Here is a 17,935-nt window from a genome sequence, read left to right on the forward strand (position 1 = left end):
TCCAGGATGAACATTTCCCATCAACCACCACCCTCTGTCTTCTTACAGCTAGCCAATTTCTGATCCAAACCGCTAAATCACCCTCAATCCCATGCCTCCGTATTTTCTGCAATAGCCTACCATGGGGAACCTTATCAAATGCTTTACTGAAATCCAAATACACCACATCAACCGCTTTACCCTCATCCACCTGTTTGGTCACCTTCTCGAAGAACTCAATAAGGTTTGTGAGGCACGACCTACCCTTCACCAAACCGTGTTGACTATCCCTAATCAAATTATTCCTTTCTAGATGATTATAAATCCTATCTCTTATAATCCTTTCCAACACTTTACCCACAACCGAAGTAAGGCTCACTGGTCTATAATTACCAGGGTTGTCTCTACTCCCCTTCTTGAACAAGGGGACAACATTTGCTAGTCTCCAGTCTTCTGGCACTATTCCTGAAGACAATGACGACATAAAGATCAAAGCCAAAGGCTCTGCAATCTCCTCTCTAGCTTCCCAGAGAATCCTAGGATAAATCCCATCCGGCCCAGGGGACTTATCTATTTTCACACCTTCCAGAATTGCTAACACCTCCTCCTTATGAACCTCAATCCCGTCTAGTCTAATAGACTGTATCTCAGTATTCTCCTCGACTACATTGTCTTTTTCCTGTGTGAATACTGACGAAAAATATTCATTTAGCACCTCTCCTATCTCTTCGGACTCCACGCACAACTTCCCACTACTGTCCTTGACTGGCCCCAATCTTACTCTCGTCATTCTTTTATTCCTGACATACCTGTAGAAAGCTTTAGGGTTTTCCTTGATCCTACCTGCTAAAGACTTCTCATGTCCCCTCCTGGCTCTTCTTAGCTCTCTCTTTAGGTCCTTCCTGGCTAACTTGTAACTCTCAAGCGCCCTCACTGAGCCTTCACGCCTCATCTCTACATAAGCCTCCTTCTTCCTCTTGACAAGAGATTCAACTTCTTTAGTAAACCACGGCTCCCTCGCTCGACCACTTCCTCCCTGCCTGACAGGTACATACTTCTCAAGGACACGCAGTAGCTGTTCCTTGAACAAGCTCCACATTTCAATTGTGCCCAGCCCCTGCAGTTTCCTTCCCCATCCTATGCATCCTAAATCTTGCCTCATCACCTCATAATTGCCTTTCCCCCAGCTATAACTCTTGCCCTGCTTTATATACCGATCCCTTTCCATCGCTAAAGTAAACGTAACCGAATTGTGGTCACTGTCACCAAAGTGCTCTCCTACCTCCAAATCTAACACCTGGCCTGGTTCATTACCCAGTACCAAATCCAATGTGGCCTCGCTTCTTGTTGGCCTATCTACATACTGTGTCAGGAAACCCTCCTGCACACATTGGACAAAAACTGACCCATCTGAAGTACTCTAACTATAGCGTTTCCAGTCAATATTTGGAAAGTTAAAGTCCCCCATAACAACTACCCTGTCACTTTCGCTCCTATCCAGAATCATCTTTGCAATTTTTTCCTCTACATCTCTGGAACTTTTCGGAGGCCTATAGAAAACTCCAAACAGGTTGACCTCTCCTTTCCTGGTTCTAACCTCAGCTCATACTACCTCAGTAGACGAGTCCTCATCAAACTCCTTTCTGCCACCGTTATACTGTCCTTGACTAACAATGCCACACCTCCCCCTCTTTTACCACCTTCCCTGATCTTACTGAAACATCTAAACCCCGGAACCTGCAACAACCATTCCTGTCCCTGCTCTATCCATGTCTCCGAAATGGCCACAACATCGAAGTCCCAGGTACCAACCCATGCTGCAAGTTCACCCACCTTATTCCGGATGCTCCTGGCATTGAAGTAGACACACTTCAAACCACCTTCCTGCCTGCCGGTACACTCCTGCGACCTTGAAACCTTATTTATGACCTCACTACTCTCAACCTCCTGTACACTGGAGCTACAATTCAGGTTCCCACCCCTCTGTCGAATTAGTTTAAACCCTCCTGAAGAGCATTAGCAAATTTCCCCCCCAGGATATTGGTACCCTTCTGGTTCAGGTGTAGACCATCCCGTTTGTAGAGGTCCCACCTACCCCAGAATGAGCCCCAATTATCCAAGGTATCTGAATCCCTCCCTCCTGCACCATCCCTGTAGCCACGTGTTCAACTGCTCTGTCTCCCTATTCCTCGCCTCGCTAGCACGTGGCACGGGTAACAAACCAGAGATAACAACTCTGTTTGTTCTCGCTCTAAGCTTCCACCCTTGCTCCTTGAATTTCTGCCTTACGTCCCCATCCCTTTTCCTACCTATGTCGTTGGTGCCTATGTGGACCACGACTTGGGGCTGCTCCCCCTCCCCCTTAAGGATCCCGAAAACACGATCCGAGACATCACGGACCCTGGCACCTGGGAGGCAACACACCAACCGCGAGTCTCTCTCGTTCCCACAGAATCTCCTATCTGTCCCCCTAACTATGGAGTCCCCAATGACTAATGTCTCCTCCTCTCCCCCCTGATTACAATGTTCTTGACTCAACTGCCCTCTGGGAATTATGGATAGGAAACAAATATTGACCTCGGCAGTGAAGTTCACATCCCATAAACAAATGATTGTCCGCATTAACTTGCCAGCGTTGCCACTCTCATGCCCCTAAATCATCTCTATCCAGCCTTTCAAGTAGTTTCTAGCCTTCTGTCCCAACTCCATGATCATTCCCACATATTCTCACTCAATGGGCTTACAAAGGACTTTCAAACCCACCCACACCTGTGAAAATCCAGCAAGATCTAACTTTGGGATTTTCAATAGAGTTGGGCAGCTACCTATTTCTGCACATTGCCAAATGACAGATCCTGAAAGTGAAGGAGGACCTTCTGTCAGAACCATTCAACTGAGCCTCCACTATGTCCTACTTTGGGTCTGCACAATCCAACCCAGGATGTCTCATAAGTTCCAAGAAGAGTCATGGAAATTTTATATTTCAAATGTTTAAGCAATGCAATGATCGGTTTGGATAAACAGATAATTTATAGAAGAAAGGAAAACATGAGGAAGCTGAGGAGTTCCATGGTTTTCTTGAGAAAATATGTGTTGGCAACAGGAGATGGCATGATGAATGACAATGACAACAGAGCCAACTGGTGATAAATAATTTAAACATCGCATTAGTAGATTGCCCTGCATAAAGTCATCACCTGTCTTATGTGTTGTCAAATGTCTGCAAAACAGTTACTGTTCATATCTTAGTTTAATCTTGTCCTGAATAGAATTGGGATTATTTAAGTAAATAGATTTAATCAGAATTTATATTGGTCTGTAAATATTGCACTCTGTCTTTTCAAAGATGATTTTCACAAATATCCTCTGCCAAAATAAATGCATTGTCTTTTCTTGTCACCAGTTAAGCTTACTTTAAGGGAGGAACATTGTTAGGTAATAGCAGAGCTGTAGTTATCGTGAACAGATGTGCAACATCACAGCATAGCCAAGATCACTGTGAAACTAAATCAGTGAAAGATTGCTAGATTCACCCAAAAGGATCATATAATAATGCAGCGTCTCACTGCAACTGATAAAATACAGCTAGAAATATGCAGGTCTAACACAGCTTGTTGATTTCTGTTGATCTCCCTTCGTTTATTAAGACTACCTGGGTGTAGCAGATGCCTCATTATAATATTCTTGCATGACTCTCAGTCTGTTTTTTATATAAAGGTCCATGAAATGATACAATGAATCTTAGCTTAAAATAGTTCTCATGTAAAAATAGTTCTCATGTGTGTATCATCCATCAACTCTATCCAGGGTGTTGTGCAGAAACATCAATGTCTATTCCATTTGTGGCACGTTGTACAATTCTGGTACATCTTTGCTTCAGCTCATCTGAGCTGTCAGGGGAAAAACAGTAAGCAGAGGCAAAGCAGTTTCTCACAGCACTGTCAGTCAACCCTGGCAACTCTTGCACATCCCCTATTGGATGCTGAAGGAGAAAGTCTTGCCAAAGCTTGGGAGCAGATGGCCTTTGCCAGAGAACAGCCTGTGGTCAGAAGATAAAGACAGGGGACAAACGTGTGGCAAATAGGGAAATTTGGTACTATTCAGAATGGATGCCAGTAGGAAGGATAATTAGAAAATTATCCGAGATAAATAGGGTTTGTTCTGGATATCAATTAAATTATGCTCCTTTCAACAATATAGATGTTTAGAACACGTGTATGGTTAATGTTTAATTGGAATTCCTTGCACCAGCCCTAAATATTTTGCTGTTGTTCACAGGTGATTGAAAGCACTAGAATCTGTATAACATTTGAAACATCCCATTGTCTCAGATTCTAATGTAAGAGAAAGTAAGTTTTATTACCAAGGATTCACTTGAGGCTTTGTCACGTTAACTTCACTTTGGTGGAAGTTTAGTATTAGTAAACCATGAAACTGCGCCTAATGATATCCTTGTGCAATACCGAAAAGTGTAATTAAGAGTTGATTTTTCTTTTAGGCATTGGTATTTTTCTTAAAGTCCTTCACTCAGAGATTTCAAAGCGAAATACCATGCCAGCTAAAATTATCCAGTTCAATGCAAATCAGAGACCTTATTGTCACATTTAAAATTTTGACCTGACATTTCCTGTACATGATTAGGATTTCTAAATTTTCCTCAAAATTACAGCAATGAAAAACAGAAACCTAGAGAAAATTACCAGTAGGTGAGTGAAATAGAATTTACACTATGTGATTGTTCAATTTGAAAGGACTAGCTCAAATGTTCAACCCAACGACTTGTTCTTCAGACACGGCAGGAAATAACTTTCTCAACGAAATTGATCAACACTTTGTGAATGGTTTCCAGTTCTATCATTTTCTGTACTGGCAAACCAATTCATTATTTCATTGTGACCTTACACTTCAATATATTAGTACATTAGCAAATAATTTCACCAAAATAATTAAAGCAAAACACTGCTGGTGCTGGAAATCTGAAACAAACACAGAGAATGCTGAAGAAATTCAGCAGGTCTGGTAGCATCTGTGAGAGAGAAACAGAGTTAATATTTTGAGTCAGGTATGACTATTCTTCAAAAAATATCTGAAAGAACTGCGGGTGCTGTAAATCAGAACAAAAACAGAAGTTGCTGGAAAAGCTCAGCAGGTCTGGCAGCATCTGTGAAGAAAAAGTCAGAGTTAACGTTTTGGATTCACCTCCTTCAAAACTTACCTTCTTTGGAGAAGTTTGCTTTTTTTGTGTTGCTAGTCAGACAGCTTTACTGTAGCACACCAAAGAGTCTCATTCCAGAAAGATGTTATTGTAAATGGCTCTGAGTCATTATGACTCACAAGAAGTCTTGGGAGCATGGACGTGCAGCTGAGGGATGTGGTTATGTCTCAGGGATGGCTGTAGATTCAGTGCAGAAGAAGCAAGGTGCCTGAAATAATTGCACAGAGGCCAGTATCCCATCACCAAATCATCCTTAATTTACTTTATACTGGCTGTAGCCAGCCAGTTCAGAGTCAGTCCCCTGAACTGAGGAGATTCTAAATCCCCTGTTTGTACTGGTCAGCCAGGGCTTCCTGATTGGCCCAGGTTAACTACTCCAATTGAATATCTCATAGCAAATGAGATCCACTTGGTTCCAATCACTACTGTGACATTAATGGCTCAGTGCAGCTGAGAGTGAGGGGAAGAAAGCCTGCAAGAAGTATTTACTTTATGCAGCTGATCAGGATTAAACCTCAAAGTAGGTGATGAAGCAAGGCTTCCAGAATCCAGGGGAGTGCAGTTCCAGTTGGGAGAACAAACTACCAGAATGTGAGTCATTAAGGTGGACTTTGCTGGAGTAGTTTTGAGGGAGTTGCAAACTAGGTTTTCAAAAGAGAGGAAGTGAGAATCTTTCATGTTGTTTTAATGGCCCACATTGTCACTGATGTCTAGGAGGAAGTTGCTGAGAAATTCATTGGATCTTGTCCACATTTATTATTTGATGTACTCTGTGGAGTGTTAAATCATGGTGTATCTGTTAGCCATTTATATCACAAGTTAATTATAAGTAGATATTAGAATATAAGTTGTATATCTATATAATATTGGGGGAGGCAATGGTCTAGTGGTATTATTACTGAACTGTTAATCCAGAGACACAGATAAAGCTCTGGAGACCTGGGTTCAAATCCAGCCACAGCAGATGGTAGAATTTGAAGTCAATAATTATCAGGAATTAAGAATCTAATGATGACAATGAATCCATTGTTGATTGTCAGGAAAAACCAATCTGGTTCACTAATGTCCTTTTCAGAAGGAAAGTGTCATCCCTACCTGGTCTGGCCTACATGTGACTCCAGACCCACAGCAATGTGGTTGACTCTTAACTAACCTCTGGGCAACTGGGTTGGGCAATAAATGCTGCCTGGCCAGCAACACTCTTATCCCATGAATGTATAAAGAAAAAAAACTGCTATGTTCTGAAGAAGTTGCACTGCACTCAAAATGCTAAATGTGTTTCTCTCTCCACAGATGCTGCCAGATCTGCTGAGTTCCTCCAGCATTCTCGTCGTTTTAAATTATTTGACCAAGTATTTTAGCCTGCCTGCATTAGTCTGACAACATGTTATTTGGCACCTTTGAAAGTGACAAGAAAATATTATAGGAATTCTCCATTTTCAAAATTAAGTTTATTGCGATTTAGTGTTAATTGTTACATTGACTGGTACAATAGTAATAATTTAGAGAGCAAACTCCAGCTTAAAGTTTTTGCTTTCTGTTGAATTTCCTAAAAATAGACTAATGATAACAGAGTTGCAAAATGCCCAGTCAATTTTATCCCCTCCCTCCTCTTCTCCAGTAAAATAATTAATCACATTGAGGTATACTTTCCCAATTGGACAGTCTCCATTTCTGAGCCAGTGCAGTGAGTGTGAACAAACCCTGTAACTGAGTCTGTCCTTGCTCAATACCTAGCTGTGTCCACTGGATAGCAATCAAGAGCTGATTTTTCTTTTCAGCATTGTTATTTTTCTTCATGCTTCTTGTTATTCTTCGCCCAGAGATATCAAAGTGAAATGCCGTGCCAGTTAAAATTATCTAGCTTGACACAAATCACAGAGCTAGTGATCACATTTAAAATCATTCTATGCAGTTTCAGGGATATCTCACAAGAGGAAATAGTCAAGAAGGTAATTTTGTCACATATTTGATAAACCCAGTGACCAAACATAGCAGGAGAGGGATAAATCATGGAGACATAGATCACAAAAAGTGCTGGTTTCTCTTCACTTTGATTCAGAATTTAGTTTACACATTAACACCAACCAGGGATTTTTCTGAGCCATTATGGTTCAGTGACACATCATGGAACCATCAGTAGAACTATAATTTGACTCTCATTAAAGCAATTAGCTGACTTCAAGCAGTGATTTTAAAAAAAGGTATTGACCGCATTAAGTTAGAAAAATAACTCATCAAGTTTTGAAGCCGCAATTCATTTTGATTGTTTTATTCCCCTCAGCTGCAGAATGGGACTCGAAATATTTAGTGTTAATCACCGACGTTGTTTTGCAAAATTGACAGTTGCACCCACAAACTCATCTCAGATAAGGTGTGTATCACACAATACAATCAAAATGGACAAATACAAATACAGAAAATTTTGAAACAAAAACAGCAAAATGCTGAGGGTACACAGCCAGATTTCAGTTTCTGTAAAAAGAAATGCCAAATTCTGACATTTTGAGGACGTTACACTTTATCAGATTGAAAATTCAAAGATAAGCAAGCATTTTACTTAGCGTGCAAGAAGAGGCAGTATTATGTCTGGAGGGAACTACTCCAATTTTTAAAAAAAGAGTAATTATGTTAACCTGCCTGGAAAATGATTAAAATCAGCTTTAAATGATTGTTAATGAGATAATGCAGACATTTGGAAAGTAAAAAAATAAAGATAATGGGGAGAGTGTGAATAATAATAACAAATCAAAAGAGAGAAATTCAGTTGCCTTGAAATGTCCAATGGTTGTGAAAATTGTGAATCTTTAAATGCAAATCTTTCTCATTTTATGAGAGTGCATTACATATGAAATTGAAACCAAAAGTGAGATCAAAACTGAATAAGTTCCTAAATATGGTCAGATCAGAGTTACATATCCATATCAAGCTTTTGATTTCCCCTCCCTTTCCTGAATTTTTCAGCTTTTAGTTCACTCACTCTTCCTCCTTTTACCTAACTTGACCATAATTCCAGTACTGAAATGCCAGAACCTGATTTTTCTCTTTTGTAAGAGCAGACTGACCTATGATATTTTAGTTAGGATTTCTGGGGGCAGGGTTTGAATTATTTTGATGCATCTCAGAAACTCATTCTCAATTTTTTAGGTGTTAGATTTCACCCCTGGTCTTGAACGTGCCATCTTGGTAACAGCAGCGCGTTCCTTTCCTCACACCTCTGGGGGTGAGTACATAGCTTGGGCCCCTCGCAGAACCTAGCAGTACATCAACAGAGGTGTCACTAAGGCTGGGTTCAGCCTTTGATTGTTCTGAATCCAGCAGCATGCCTTATTCTTCGCTCACTCCCAATTCTAAATTCCACTGTTGGATTGACTCTTGAAATTGAGTCATGAGTGTCTTCACTGTCACTCAAAGCTCAATCAGCACCAAGTTGTTAAGTAAAATGATAATGACTTGGCTGTGTTGAAATATTATAAAGGGCTGAATGCATGGAGTTCAGACCTATACCCATTCCGCCACATTCAACCCTCTCCACCATGCCTCTAAGATAATTATGGAGTCTACATGCCAGGTTTGCTACTGACTGCTCCACTGACTTTAAGCTTGCACTTAGCACTGAATAAACGGAATGTGATGTCTTACTATTAATTAAGAGCAGTTTAAACATTCCACTGGAAAATAATATCATTGACTCATCTATCAGCATATTGTCGGATCTCCCCAACCTAAGATCATATGCAGCTTTTGCCAGGAATGGGTGCCTTGACTTTAGAAGGGACAGGAAGTTGATATCAACATGCATCAAAGCAAACAGAAGAATCCATCAGCAGCGAAAGCAACACCCCACAGCATGAGCTACTTGGCCTTTCCTGACTGGCGCAAAGGTACACCGTGGGTAATTAGATTGTCAAAAAGAATGAAATGTAGCTGCCTTTCCAAAATAAAATACATGCTGGTGAAAAGATGACAGCACCATGTAACTGTTGTTATAACAGACATGTGAAAAGGTAGCTAACTGTACAAGTAGATGGTGCAACAGTTTATTACAGCTTTGCTACAATAACTACTCCTTGACTAAAGTGAAAGCTCCACATTGTGGTCACCTTGCAGGTTAACCCTAACCGGCTTGGATAGCAGACAAAAAAAAAGCATTTTCTCCAGGAAATTAAGAACAAAACCACTTTGGTTCAGTATAAGTGGCATTTTAAGCTGGCAATCATATCCAGATGCTTGTGACAGGTAAAGACTACGAGACTTAATTGAGGCTATTACAGACATGTTCGATGACCTTTAGACAGTTTCTCACCAAGTTTTGTGGCTGTTATAAAGTGTCTTCACTTTACACACAAAATCACTGAGGAGAAAGGAATTTCAAAGGATAAATTGTCACTGTGATCAAATTTAACTTCAGTTTTGGGAGCCCTGTAGAGTCATTATTACTATTATTTTTGCTTAACCAAGTCTGGCTTCTTACTACTTATTTGTAGTAATTTTTCATTCAAGCCTGAAATAGTGCTTTATAATCAGGTTTGCGTGAAGTGTAAACACCTAGCAAGGGCTGGTTGGGCCAAATGGTCTGTTTCTGTGTTGTATATTTCATGCAGTGAAGTTTTAATACATTTCTGAATGTTTGTAGTGTGCTATTGAAATTATTGAACATCATAGTGAAGCAAGATAACCTACAAGTCAACATTAGATATGTGAAACCATCTATCTTCAACAAAAAGCCTCAGAACACAATGTTAAAGGGAGTGTTTATAATTTCAATCAAATTGTAAAAACATCAAGGAATGATGAATGCCCTTAAAATATCAATATCCTGTAAATTTCCTCCCTAAATGCTAAGCCCATCCAAGATCATGTGGCATGGAAATAATTTGGAGACTTGGACAACCTATAGTCAACATGTCAAAACACTAGAGAAGTATCACTAGTACTGCCTTTTCACGATGCCCCACATCTATTGCAAACAAAAAGGCAGTCCCACAGCAGCATCCTCCCCTAAGCTAACCTGTCCACAAGCAAAGTGCAAATCACTCAAAATCAGTTCAGTTGATTGAGGCATATCATTGATATTTCTGACACCAGAGTCCCAAAACAACTGAGCGACTAGGAGCTTGATGACAGCAGAAAAACTTTAGGGATAGTCTCATGTATCCCTGAAGAGAATAAACATACCTGCGAGTCATGGGAGGTCCTGGCTTGTGACTGACTAAAGACAAATGTGGGAGGTGAAAGAAAGCATCAAGAGATTCATCCTGAATATGCCGAGGCAAAGTCAAGGTATCAGAGGATAACACCGGCTTCCAAACCTCCAATCTACTCAATCCTTCAAGCACCATCTACCCTGACCGTGGCAGAGCCTGCAGGTCATGCGTTGGACTTATCAGACAGAATTCATTGAACTTATCTTCAACCCCAAGGAGAAGCCTAAGAAGAGAGGATGAAAAACATATGTTCTAATTGTCAAAATCTTAAGTGCAAGATAGACCGTCAAGTTATGCAGCATAATTATTTGTGTATTTTGGATAGAAAAGAAACAAGAGGTGTGAAGAAAATGTAAATTTGAAATAGTCAAAGAAAAATGAAGACAGACATTAAATGGTGTGATGAAATACTCTTTTATATCCATTTTGCACTGTGTTAACCAGCAATCTGTGGCTGTTGCAACTTTCAGGACACAAGCCGGTCCTAGAGATCGCTACATTTGACGTTTTCCAAAATATTAGCGACATTCATTGTCTAGGAACAAGGATGGTGTTGGTTGTAAGATTTTCAATAGATCTTTCAGCATAATTTAAAGGTCGTTTATTGGCAGTTGAGTGGAAACAATCAGAGGAGGAGTTTGAAATAAACGCAGAAGTTGATGGACAAACTCAGTAGGACTGGCAGCATCTTTGAAGGTGACGTTTCGAGTCTAGTATGGCTCTTCATCAGACCTGACATTTTTTTTTGGATAAGTTTTTTTTTATTGTGCTGTTGGTGAGCCAGGTATTTTGAAGCAGGGAGAAGAGAATTCTCCCAAAAAGGTGCAACTAGAGCAGGCTCTGAGCCATTAGACGCAATCTTGGGAGCTTGGAAGTGTTATCGAAGTGTTGTGGTTAGGGCCTAGGGAACATTGTAGGTGCATCTGAGAGTGAAGGAGAGGAAATCCCACAAGAAGTATCTACTTTGTGCAGTAGAGCAGGATTAGAGCTCAGTGTAAGCGATGCAGCGAGGCTTCCAGAATCCAGGGGAGCGCAGTTCCAACTGGGAAAATGAACTACCAGAATGCAAGCTGTCATTGAGGAAACCTGTGATGGAGTAGCTTTTCAGGAAGTTGCAAAGATAGGTTTTCAAAAGAGAATCTTTTATGCTGTTTTAATGAGATTTGGTGACCCACATTGTCACTAATGAGATATCCAATGGATCTGTCTTGACTACATTTGCTATCTGATGTCCTCTGTGGGCTGTCAGATGACAGTGTTCCTGTTACCCATATGTATCACTGATTAATTCTAAATGGATATCAGAATGTAAGTTACATATCATTATATACTGCAGATTCCATTAATATTCTAACTGTGTTTCGTAAAGTTTATTGTTTGTTCAAAATATTAGAATGTTGTGGTTTTATCCTGTTTGTCAGTATTCTGTATTTCACATTTTGTCGACATTTTAACATCAGTTCCTGATTCCTAACTAAATCTGGTAACTTAATTTTGCTTGTTTAATCATGAATGACAACAGGGGAGCGTGTGACACACAAAGAATTATCAAATAAAGAAAACAGATTGACACTTGTAAAGCATTTTTCACAACCTTATGATGTACCACGTGCTTTGCAGAAAATGAAGTATTTTTGACGTCTGGTCATTGTTTAAGTGCAAAATATTCAAAAACCAGCTTATGCACATGATTGCATGAACAAGAATGCAATAATGTGATATGTGGGAGAAGTATACTGCCCTTCTTTGAAATAGAAATATTGGGATGTTTCATGCCCAATGTGAGATACCACTCTGAAGCCGTTTTGAATTGAATGAGAACATGTGGAATTGCTGCAACAGAACCAATTTCATGGAAATAGCACTGAAGATTCATATTTTGTTAATAAAATGAATTAAACTTATTGCGTGAAGTAAATGTCTTTCACAAAGCAGATAATCAGCTTGACTGATTCAGTCAAATGTTCTAATGAAGTTGCCTATACCAGGTTAAAGCTACCATACAATAATGTATTCCTTGCTAATTTCATAGAGGTGTCACTTAGCCTGTGATTTGAGCAGTTGACAGAACAAGTGAAAGAACAACACTCTGAAGCCTTGAAAAGTGACTGTGATGCTCCAGGTAATCGTCATGAGCCTTTTATTAGGCTTGAATTTATTTACACAGGGCAGCATTTGGAATCGATCATAAAAATTGCTGTTTGCAGTCAAAGAGCAACTCATTGTACCAAAATATGAAGGAGGAGAACATTTAGTTTCACATATAAGTGATGAATGTTTCTCCCTGGGAAATTGAACATGTTTCCAACCCACGAAAACTCCTACACCAAGTACAAGCTCCATTACTCCGCCTCAGTGATAAGGTGCTGTAACTTCAAGCTCAGAAGGGCTGCCACAACCTTGCTATGTCCACTGTGAACCTCATTCATTTTCACACATTCGCACTGGTCGTTAATAGTTAACATCCAATTATGGACAATTGTGCTCTATGAACTGATTACAGATGAGATTGAAACTTGATGAACCCATTTTATGTTAGTCTGTTTATCATACATTGAACCTGAAGCCATTGATGAAATATGATGCATTACTAATATTCTATAGCTATTTCATGGATAGCAGATAACAATTCAGAACCATTTGCTTCTTTGAATCTTCAACTGGCAGGATTTGACCACATTTATGGTCTTTTACAAAAGCCAATCAAACCTATAGGTGAGTTTCCACAGCAAAATTGAGCAAGTAACATCATGGGCTGATCGGCACTCACCATCAGTCAGAAAGTTAAAGGTTTAAATCCCAGTTTAGAACTTGGTGCAATAAAGACCCAGGGAATGTTGTCCTATTGGCCAGCTTTAGGTTATTGCACAGATCTCAAAAAGGTACTGTACCTTAACAGCAGCTATATGAAAACATCAAATGTAGTGGGTAAGTATAACAGGTCTACATTTGCCTCTGTGCTGTCAGTCAGTCAGCAGTGAGTTGGATAGAGAGCCAATCTGTTACTCAGTTGGTTAGTCAACTGGTCAATTATATTTATAACAAAATAGGAAAATAAATAAACATGTAGCATAACCATATGGTAAGTCTGAGATATCAAATCATATCATATAATATCATATCATAATCATATCATAATTAGTTGTTAATAGACTTCCAGATATCAGTCTCAATTAGAACTCAAATCTTAGTGGTATATGTTATGTGGGCTATGATACAGAAAAGCACATCTCATCAGCTGGGATATTCTTTGCTTGCAATATTAAATAGAGACATTAAGTAGCATGTGAGAAGAATGTTCAGTGCCCTAGCCAACATCAGTTTCTCAAGTACCAGCATGAAATATTTCCCAGGTTGAATCTTGTAAGGTCCTGAATGGTGTGGGCTATAATGAGATTTGTAGTGGGAATCATATGAGAAGGCCAGCAAGGTGTATCTTAAGATCATAAGACCATGAGATATAGGAACAGAATTAGGCCTTTGGTCCCATCAAGTCTGCTACACTATTTGTTCATGGCTGATACATTTCTCAACTTCATTCTCCTGCCTTCTCCCCATAACTCTTTACCTTCTTACCAATCAAGAACTTATCTATTTCTGCCTCAAATAGACTCAATGACTTGGCCTCCACAGGATCCTTAAAACACCTCCACTTGCAGGACACTTAGGAAGAACAGACATGCATTGCAGGGACACTGGTAACTAGTATTGAAAGGCTTCTGCAAAGACAGACACTTTGCACAATGGGGACAGACAGACAGCACATGGATTGGATCAGGCTGCATCATGAGACTGCTCAGTTTCTCTCTTAGTGCCTATTGGAAGGGATATTGGGATTATTGTCAGCAGTTGATCGGTTCCTACCCAGTTGTGAAATCATTTGTTTAAGGCAATATTAACACTGCCTCAATTTCAACAAGTTTGACAACATCCATAAAGAGAAGGAAAGAGTTAACATTTCAAATCGATGCCCTTTCACTAGACAAAGCTAATGTTTCCATTGTGATATGAATTCTAACAGTTCAGTGGTTTTATTAGCACAGACTGTAACACTGAAGCATACAACATTGTGAAGGGGTTTGAAGGGCAGGACAGTTGTTTCCCCTGATTGGGAAATCGAGAATGCCACAGTAAACCTCATGCCCATTCATTTAAGACTGAAACAAGGAGAAATTTCTTCACTCAAAGGGACCTGAATCTTTAGAAATTTCTACCTCAGAGGATTGTGGATGCTCTATTTTTCAATATGCTTAAGAGTGAAGTAGACAGTGTTTTCAATCTCCCAGGGAATCAAGGCATATGGGGAATGAGTACAGGAATGGATTTAAAGATTCTGAATGTTGGTGAACATCAGGTGAAATGACAAAGGAGAAGTGCTACAAAAGCCTGTGATTTCAAATAAACCTGTTGGACTATAACTTGGTGTCGTATGACGTCTGACAAGGAAATGAGTAAGCACGTGATTTAAAAACTGTTGTAGAATTGTCAGTTTCCATGCTTGCCATAATTCCCCTCTCCCCTCTGCCCCGATGAGTACGACCAGTTTACAGGTACAGATGAGTTCAAAAAAAAAGACTGAGAAAATAAAAATGCTGGTGAAAATAACAGGTAATAAAAGAGCACAAATTAAACAAATCCTACATTGTTATACGACAAAACATTATATCATCAGTAAAATGGGCCTAACCAAGACATAGTCAGAGAGAGAAAGAGAGAGCGAAAGAAAGAGCAAAAGAGAGAAAGAGAGAGAGAGAACATATCATGACAGCCAAGAAAATAGTCAAAACCAACAGATGACAAAATAAGAAGCAGACAAATGGCTAACTGTCAAAATACAGTTCTGAAGAAGGGTTACAGGACTCAAAAAGTTAACTCTGCTTTCTCTCCACAGATGCTGACAGATCTGCTGAGTTTCCCCAGCAATTTCCATTTTTGTGTCAAAAGAAGAGACAGATTAGAGCTCATGATAGAAATCCAGGTCAATGGGATCTTCATAAAGAGATAAAGAACATGGACTTTGATGTTGGCTGGGCCCAGTGTAGACAGTGGTAAAGCAGTGGTGGAGGGTTGGAGGTGCAGGCTTCAACGACAGTGATGAGCTGGCTCAGGGCGGGTGGGCTCTCTTCAAGTTCTATGTTTTTTCACATATTCTTAAATTATTCAAATTGGCGGCATTTTGGGCAACAATAAAAGCCTTTTACTGTATTTTATTGTATTCTTACCGTAAAACACATGTGACAATAAAATCAAAAATCAAAATATCCAAATCAAAAATTGAAATAACTCTACAGAGGCTGGTATCCTGTCACCAAGTCACCATTTATTTACATGTGGAGAGTCCTTGACACTGGTCCAGCTCCCTCAGAGCCAGCTCTCAGATTGTCAGAATGTCTGACACCCCTCTATTTATCTGTCAGCCAGAGCTCCCGAATTGGACCAGATTAACAGCCCCAATCAGGGAACTCATATTCCATGAGGTCCACCTGGCAGACCTTGTTACAATCACTACATCCCTCCGTCTCTGAGTCTAAGGACACAGGCTAGTCCTTTTTGTTGTAGCACTTTCCGGGCCATTTTAGCACTGGGGTCAGGTTCCTCCTATTCTGCATCGGATACAACTGGTGTATAATGCACAAGAGCTCACCTCTTGCACCCGGAGCATCTCAGAAGAAATTCACTCTCTTCTTCTGGCGGCAAAAGGATCGATGTGACAAGATCAGCCATGTACATCTCAGATTCAGGTTCAGACCGTCTCTTCAACACTCGATGGAGAGGGAGAACCCATGGGTTCCAATAGCTTTTCCGACTGTTTTGAGGGGCAGAGCACATTTTGCTCCTGTATCATTTGCAAGCTCACAGCTTATTTTTGGTCCATGTGATTGTTCAGGACCGTCACTCCTACTGAGCTTTATACGTCACTGGTCCTGATTTTGCATCAACCAAGATTCTTACCCATGTGGGGCCATTTCCGTGGTTCCTACACCTAAGTTTGTCCTCTGCAGTAAATTGTCTCTCTCACTTGGTGGAGTCTGGTGTTCGACACTGACGTTCCTGATGCCATTTCACCCTTCCCCCAAGATCCGGAAAGATCATATTTAGCCTGGTTCAGAGTCTTCTTCCCAGTAGCAACTTTTCTAGCGCTGTCCTTGTAATTGCAATGGGAGTTGGTCCTATAATCAAATAGGAACTGGGACAGTTTGGAATCTAGTGAAGCTGTTTATTTAAACCTGCCTTCAAAGTTTGCACTGCTCTTTCTGCCAGGCCTTTAGATGATGAATGGGATAGAGCTGTCCTAAATTGTCAAGTCCCATTCGACTTTAGGAAATACTCAAATTCTTTACTGGTAAATAATGGCTCGTTATCTGTGGCCAAAACTTCCAGGAGTCCATGTATTGCAAAAGATGTGCTTAGTTTTTCTATCATCAATCCTATGTTTGACGAATGAACTTTATGCACAATGAACCACTTTGTCTACAATGACTAAGAACATTGGGCCCATCGAAGGACCTGCATTGACGACATGCAACTGACTCCATAGTGAATAGGATCACTAACTATCCACAGAAGTTATTAAGTTTGGAGTGGAGTGTGTTTCACCATGATCCTAATTCAGCACTAAATACATAAAGAAACATTGTTGAGAGTAGAGAGAATTCTAATATCAATGTCACAATATACAAAATGTGAGGGGAGGGAGATATAGATCTAAAATGTCATACGAAAAGGTTAATTTTCCAATGATGACTTCAATCGTTATTTATTAAAGGGTGTGGGAAACAATAGTGATAGGTTGAAAACTAGTAGAGAAGGGGATCACACTACTGGCCAACAGTACAGCACCTGACTGGCGATCCCTCTTCTCAACTGTAAGATACAGTAAAATCCCACCATCCACCTGGTTTATTTTCCTCCAAAACCCAAAAGGAAATTATCACTAATGGTGAATATGGCAGTCTGCACATGCGTGAGATATGTGTGCAATGCAAGGCACATGAGCAGGGAGAGATGCATGCATAATGCACATTGCCTACCATAGAAAGTAAACTTTATTTTCTTTTAAATGTAGATAAATTATTTGACTTGCAGTGGATGAAAAAGTGTACCCTTAAATCTTACATAGTTAAACAAATTCACAAAAGGTAAACTAACAAATGGTGGACTTGACTGTGCCTTGTGCTCATCACCCAGATAAATTTCACCAAACACACCTTAAAATTTAATGGTATGACTCACATGATACTAACTGACCCACCCTCTCCACAGCACCTGAGCTTATTTGCTTTTCATTACCTCTTTTATTATGTTGCCGACTCCAGTTTCTTCGTAATGGTTAAAATAACCAAAAGTGATTTAATCCGTAAAGAAGCTGTTACATTTATCAACTACGCAAAACTTTTCTCTTGTGATTTAGGTCACTGGATCCATTTGAATTGATTACTTCTTAACTAAGAGGCAGACATCCATTATATAGGAATGATTTCTAACAAATGTTAACTATTACAGAAAACTGTGTATGGCAACAAAGTCCTCGAAA

Source organism: Rhincodon typus, chromosome 32 (genome assembly GCF_021869965.1).
Source record: "Rhincodon typus isolate 14 chromosome 32, sRhiTyp1.1, whole genome shotgun sequence".
NCBI lineage: Eukaryota > Metazoa > Chordata > Chondrichthyes > Orectolobiformes > Rhincodontidae > Rhincodon > Rhincodon typus.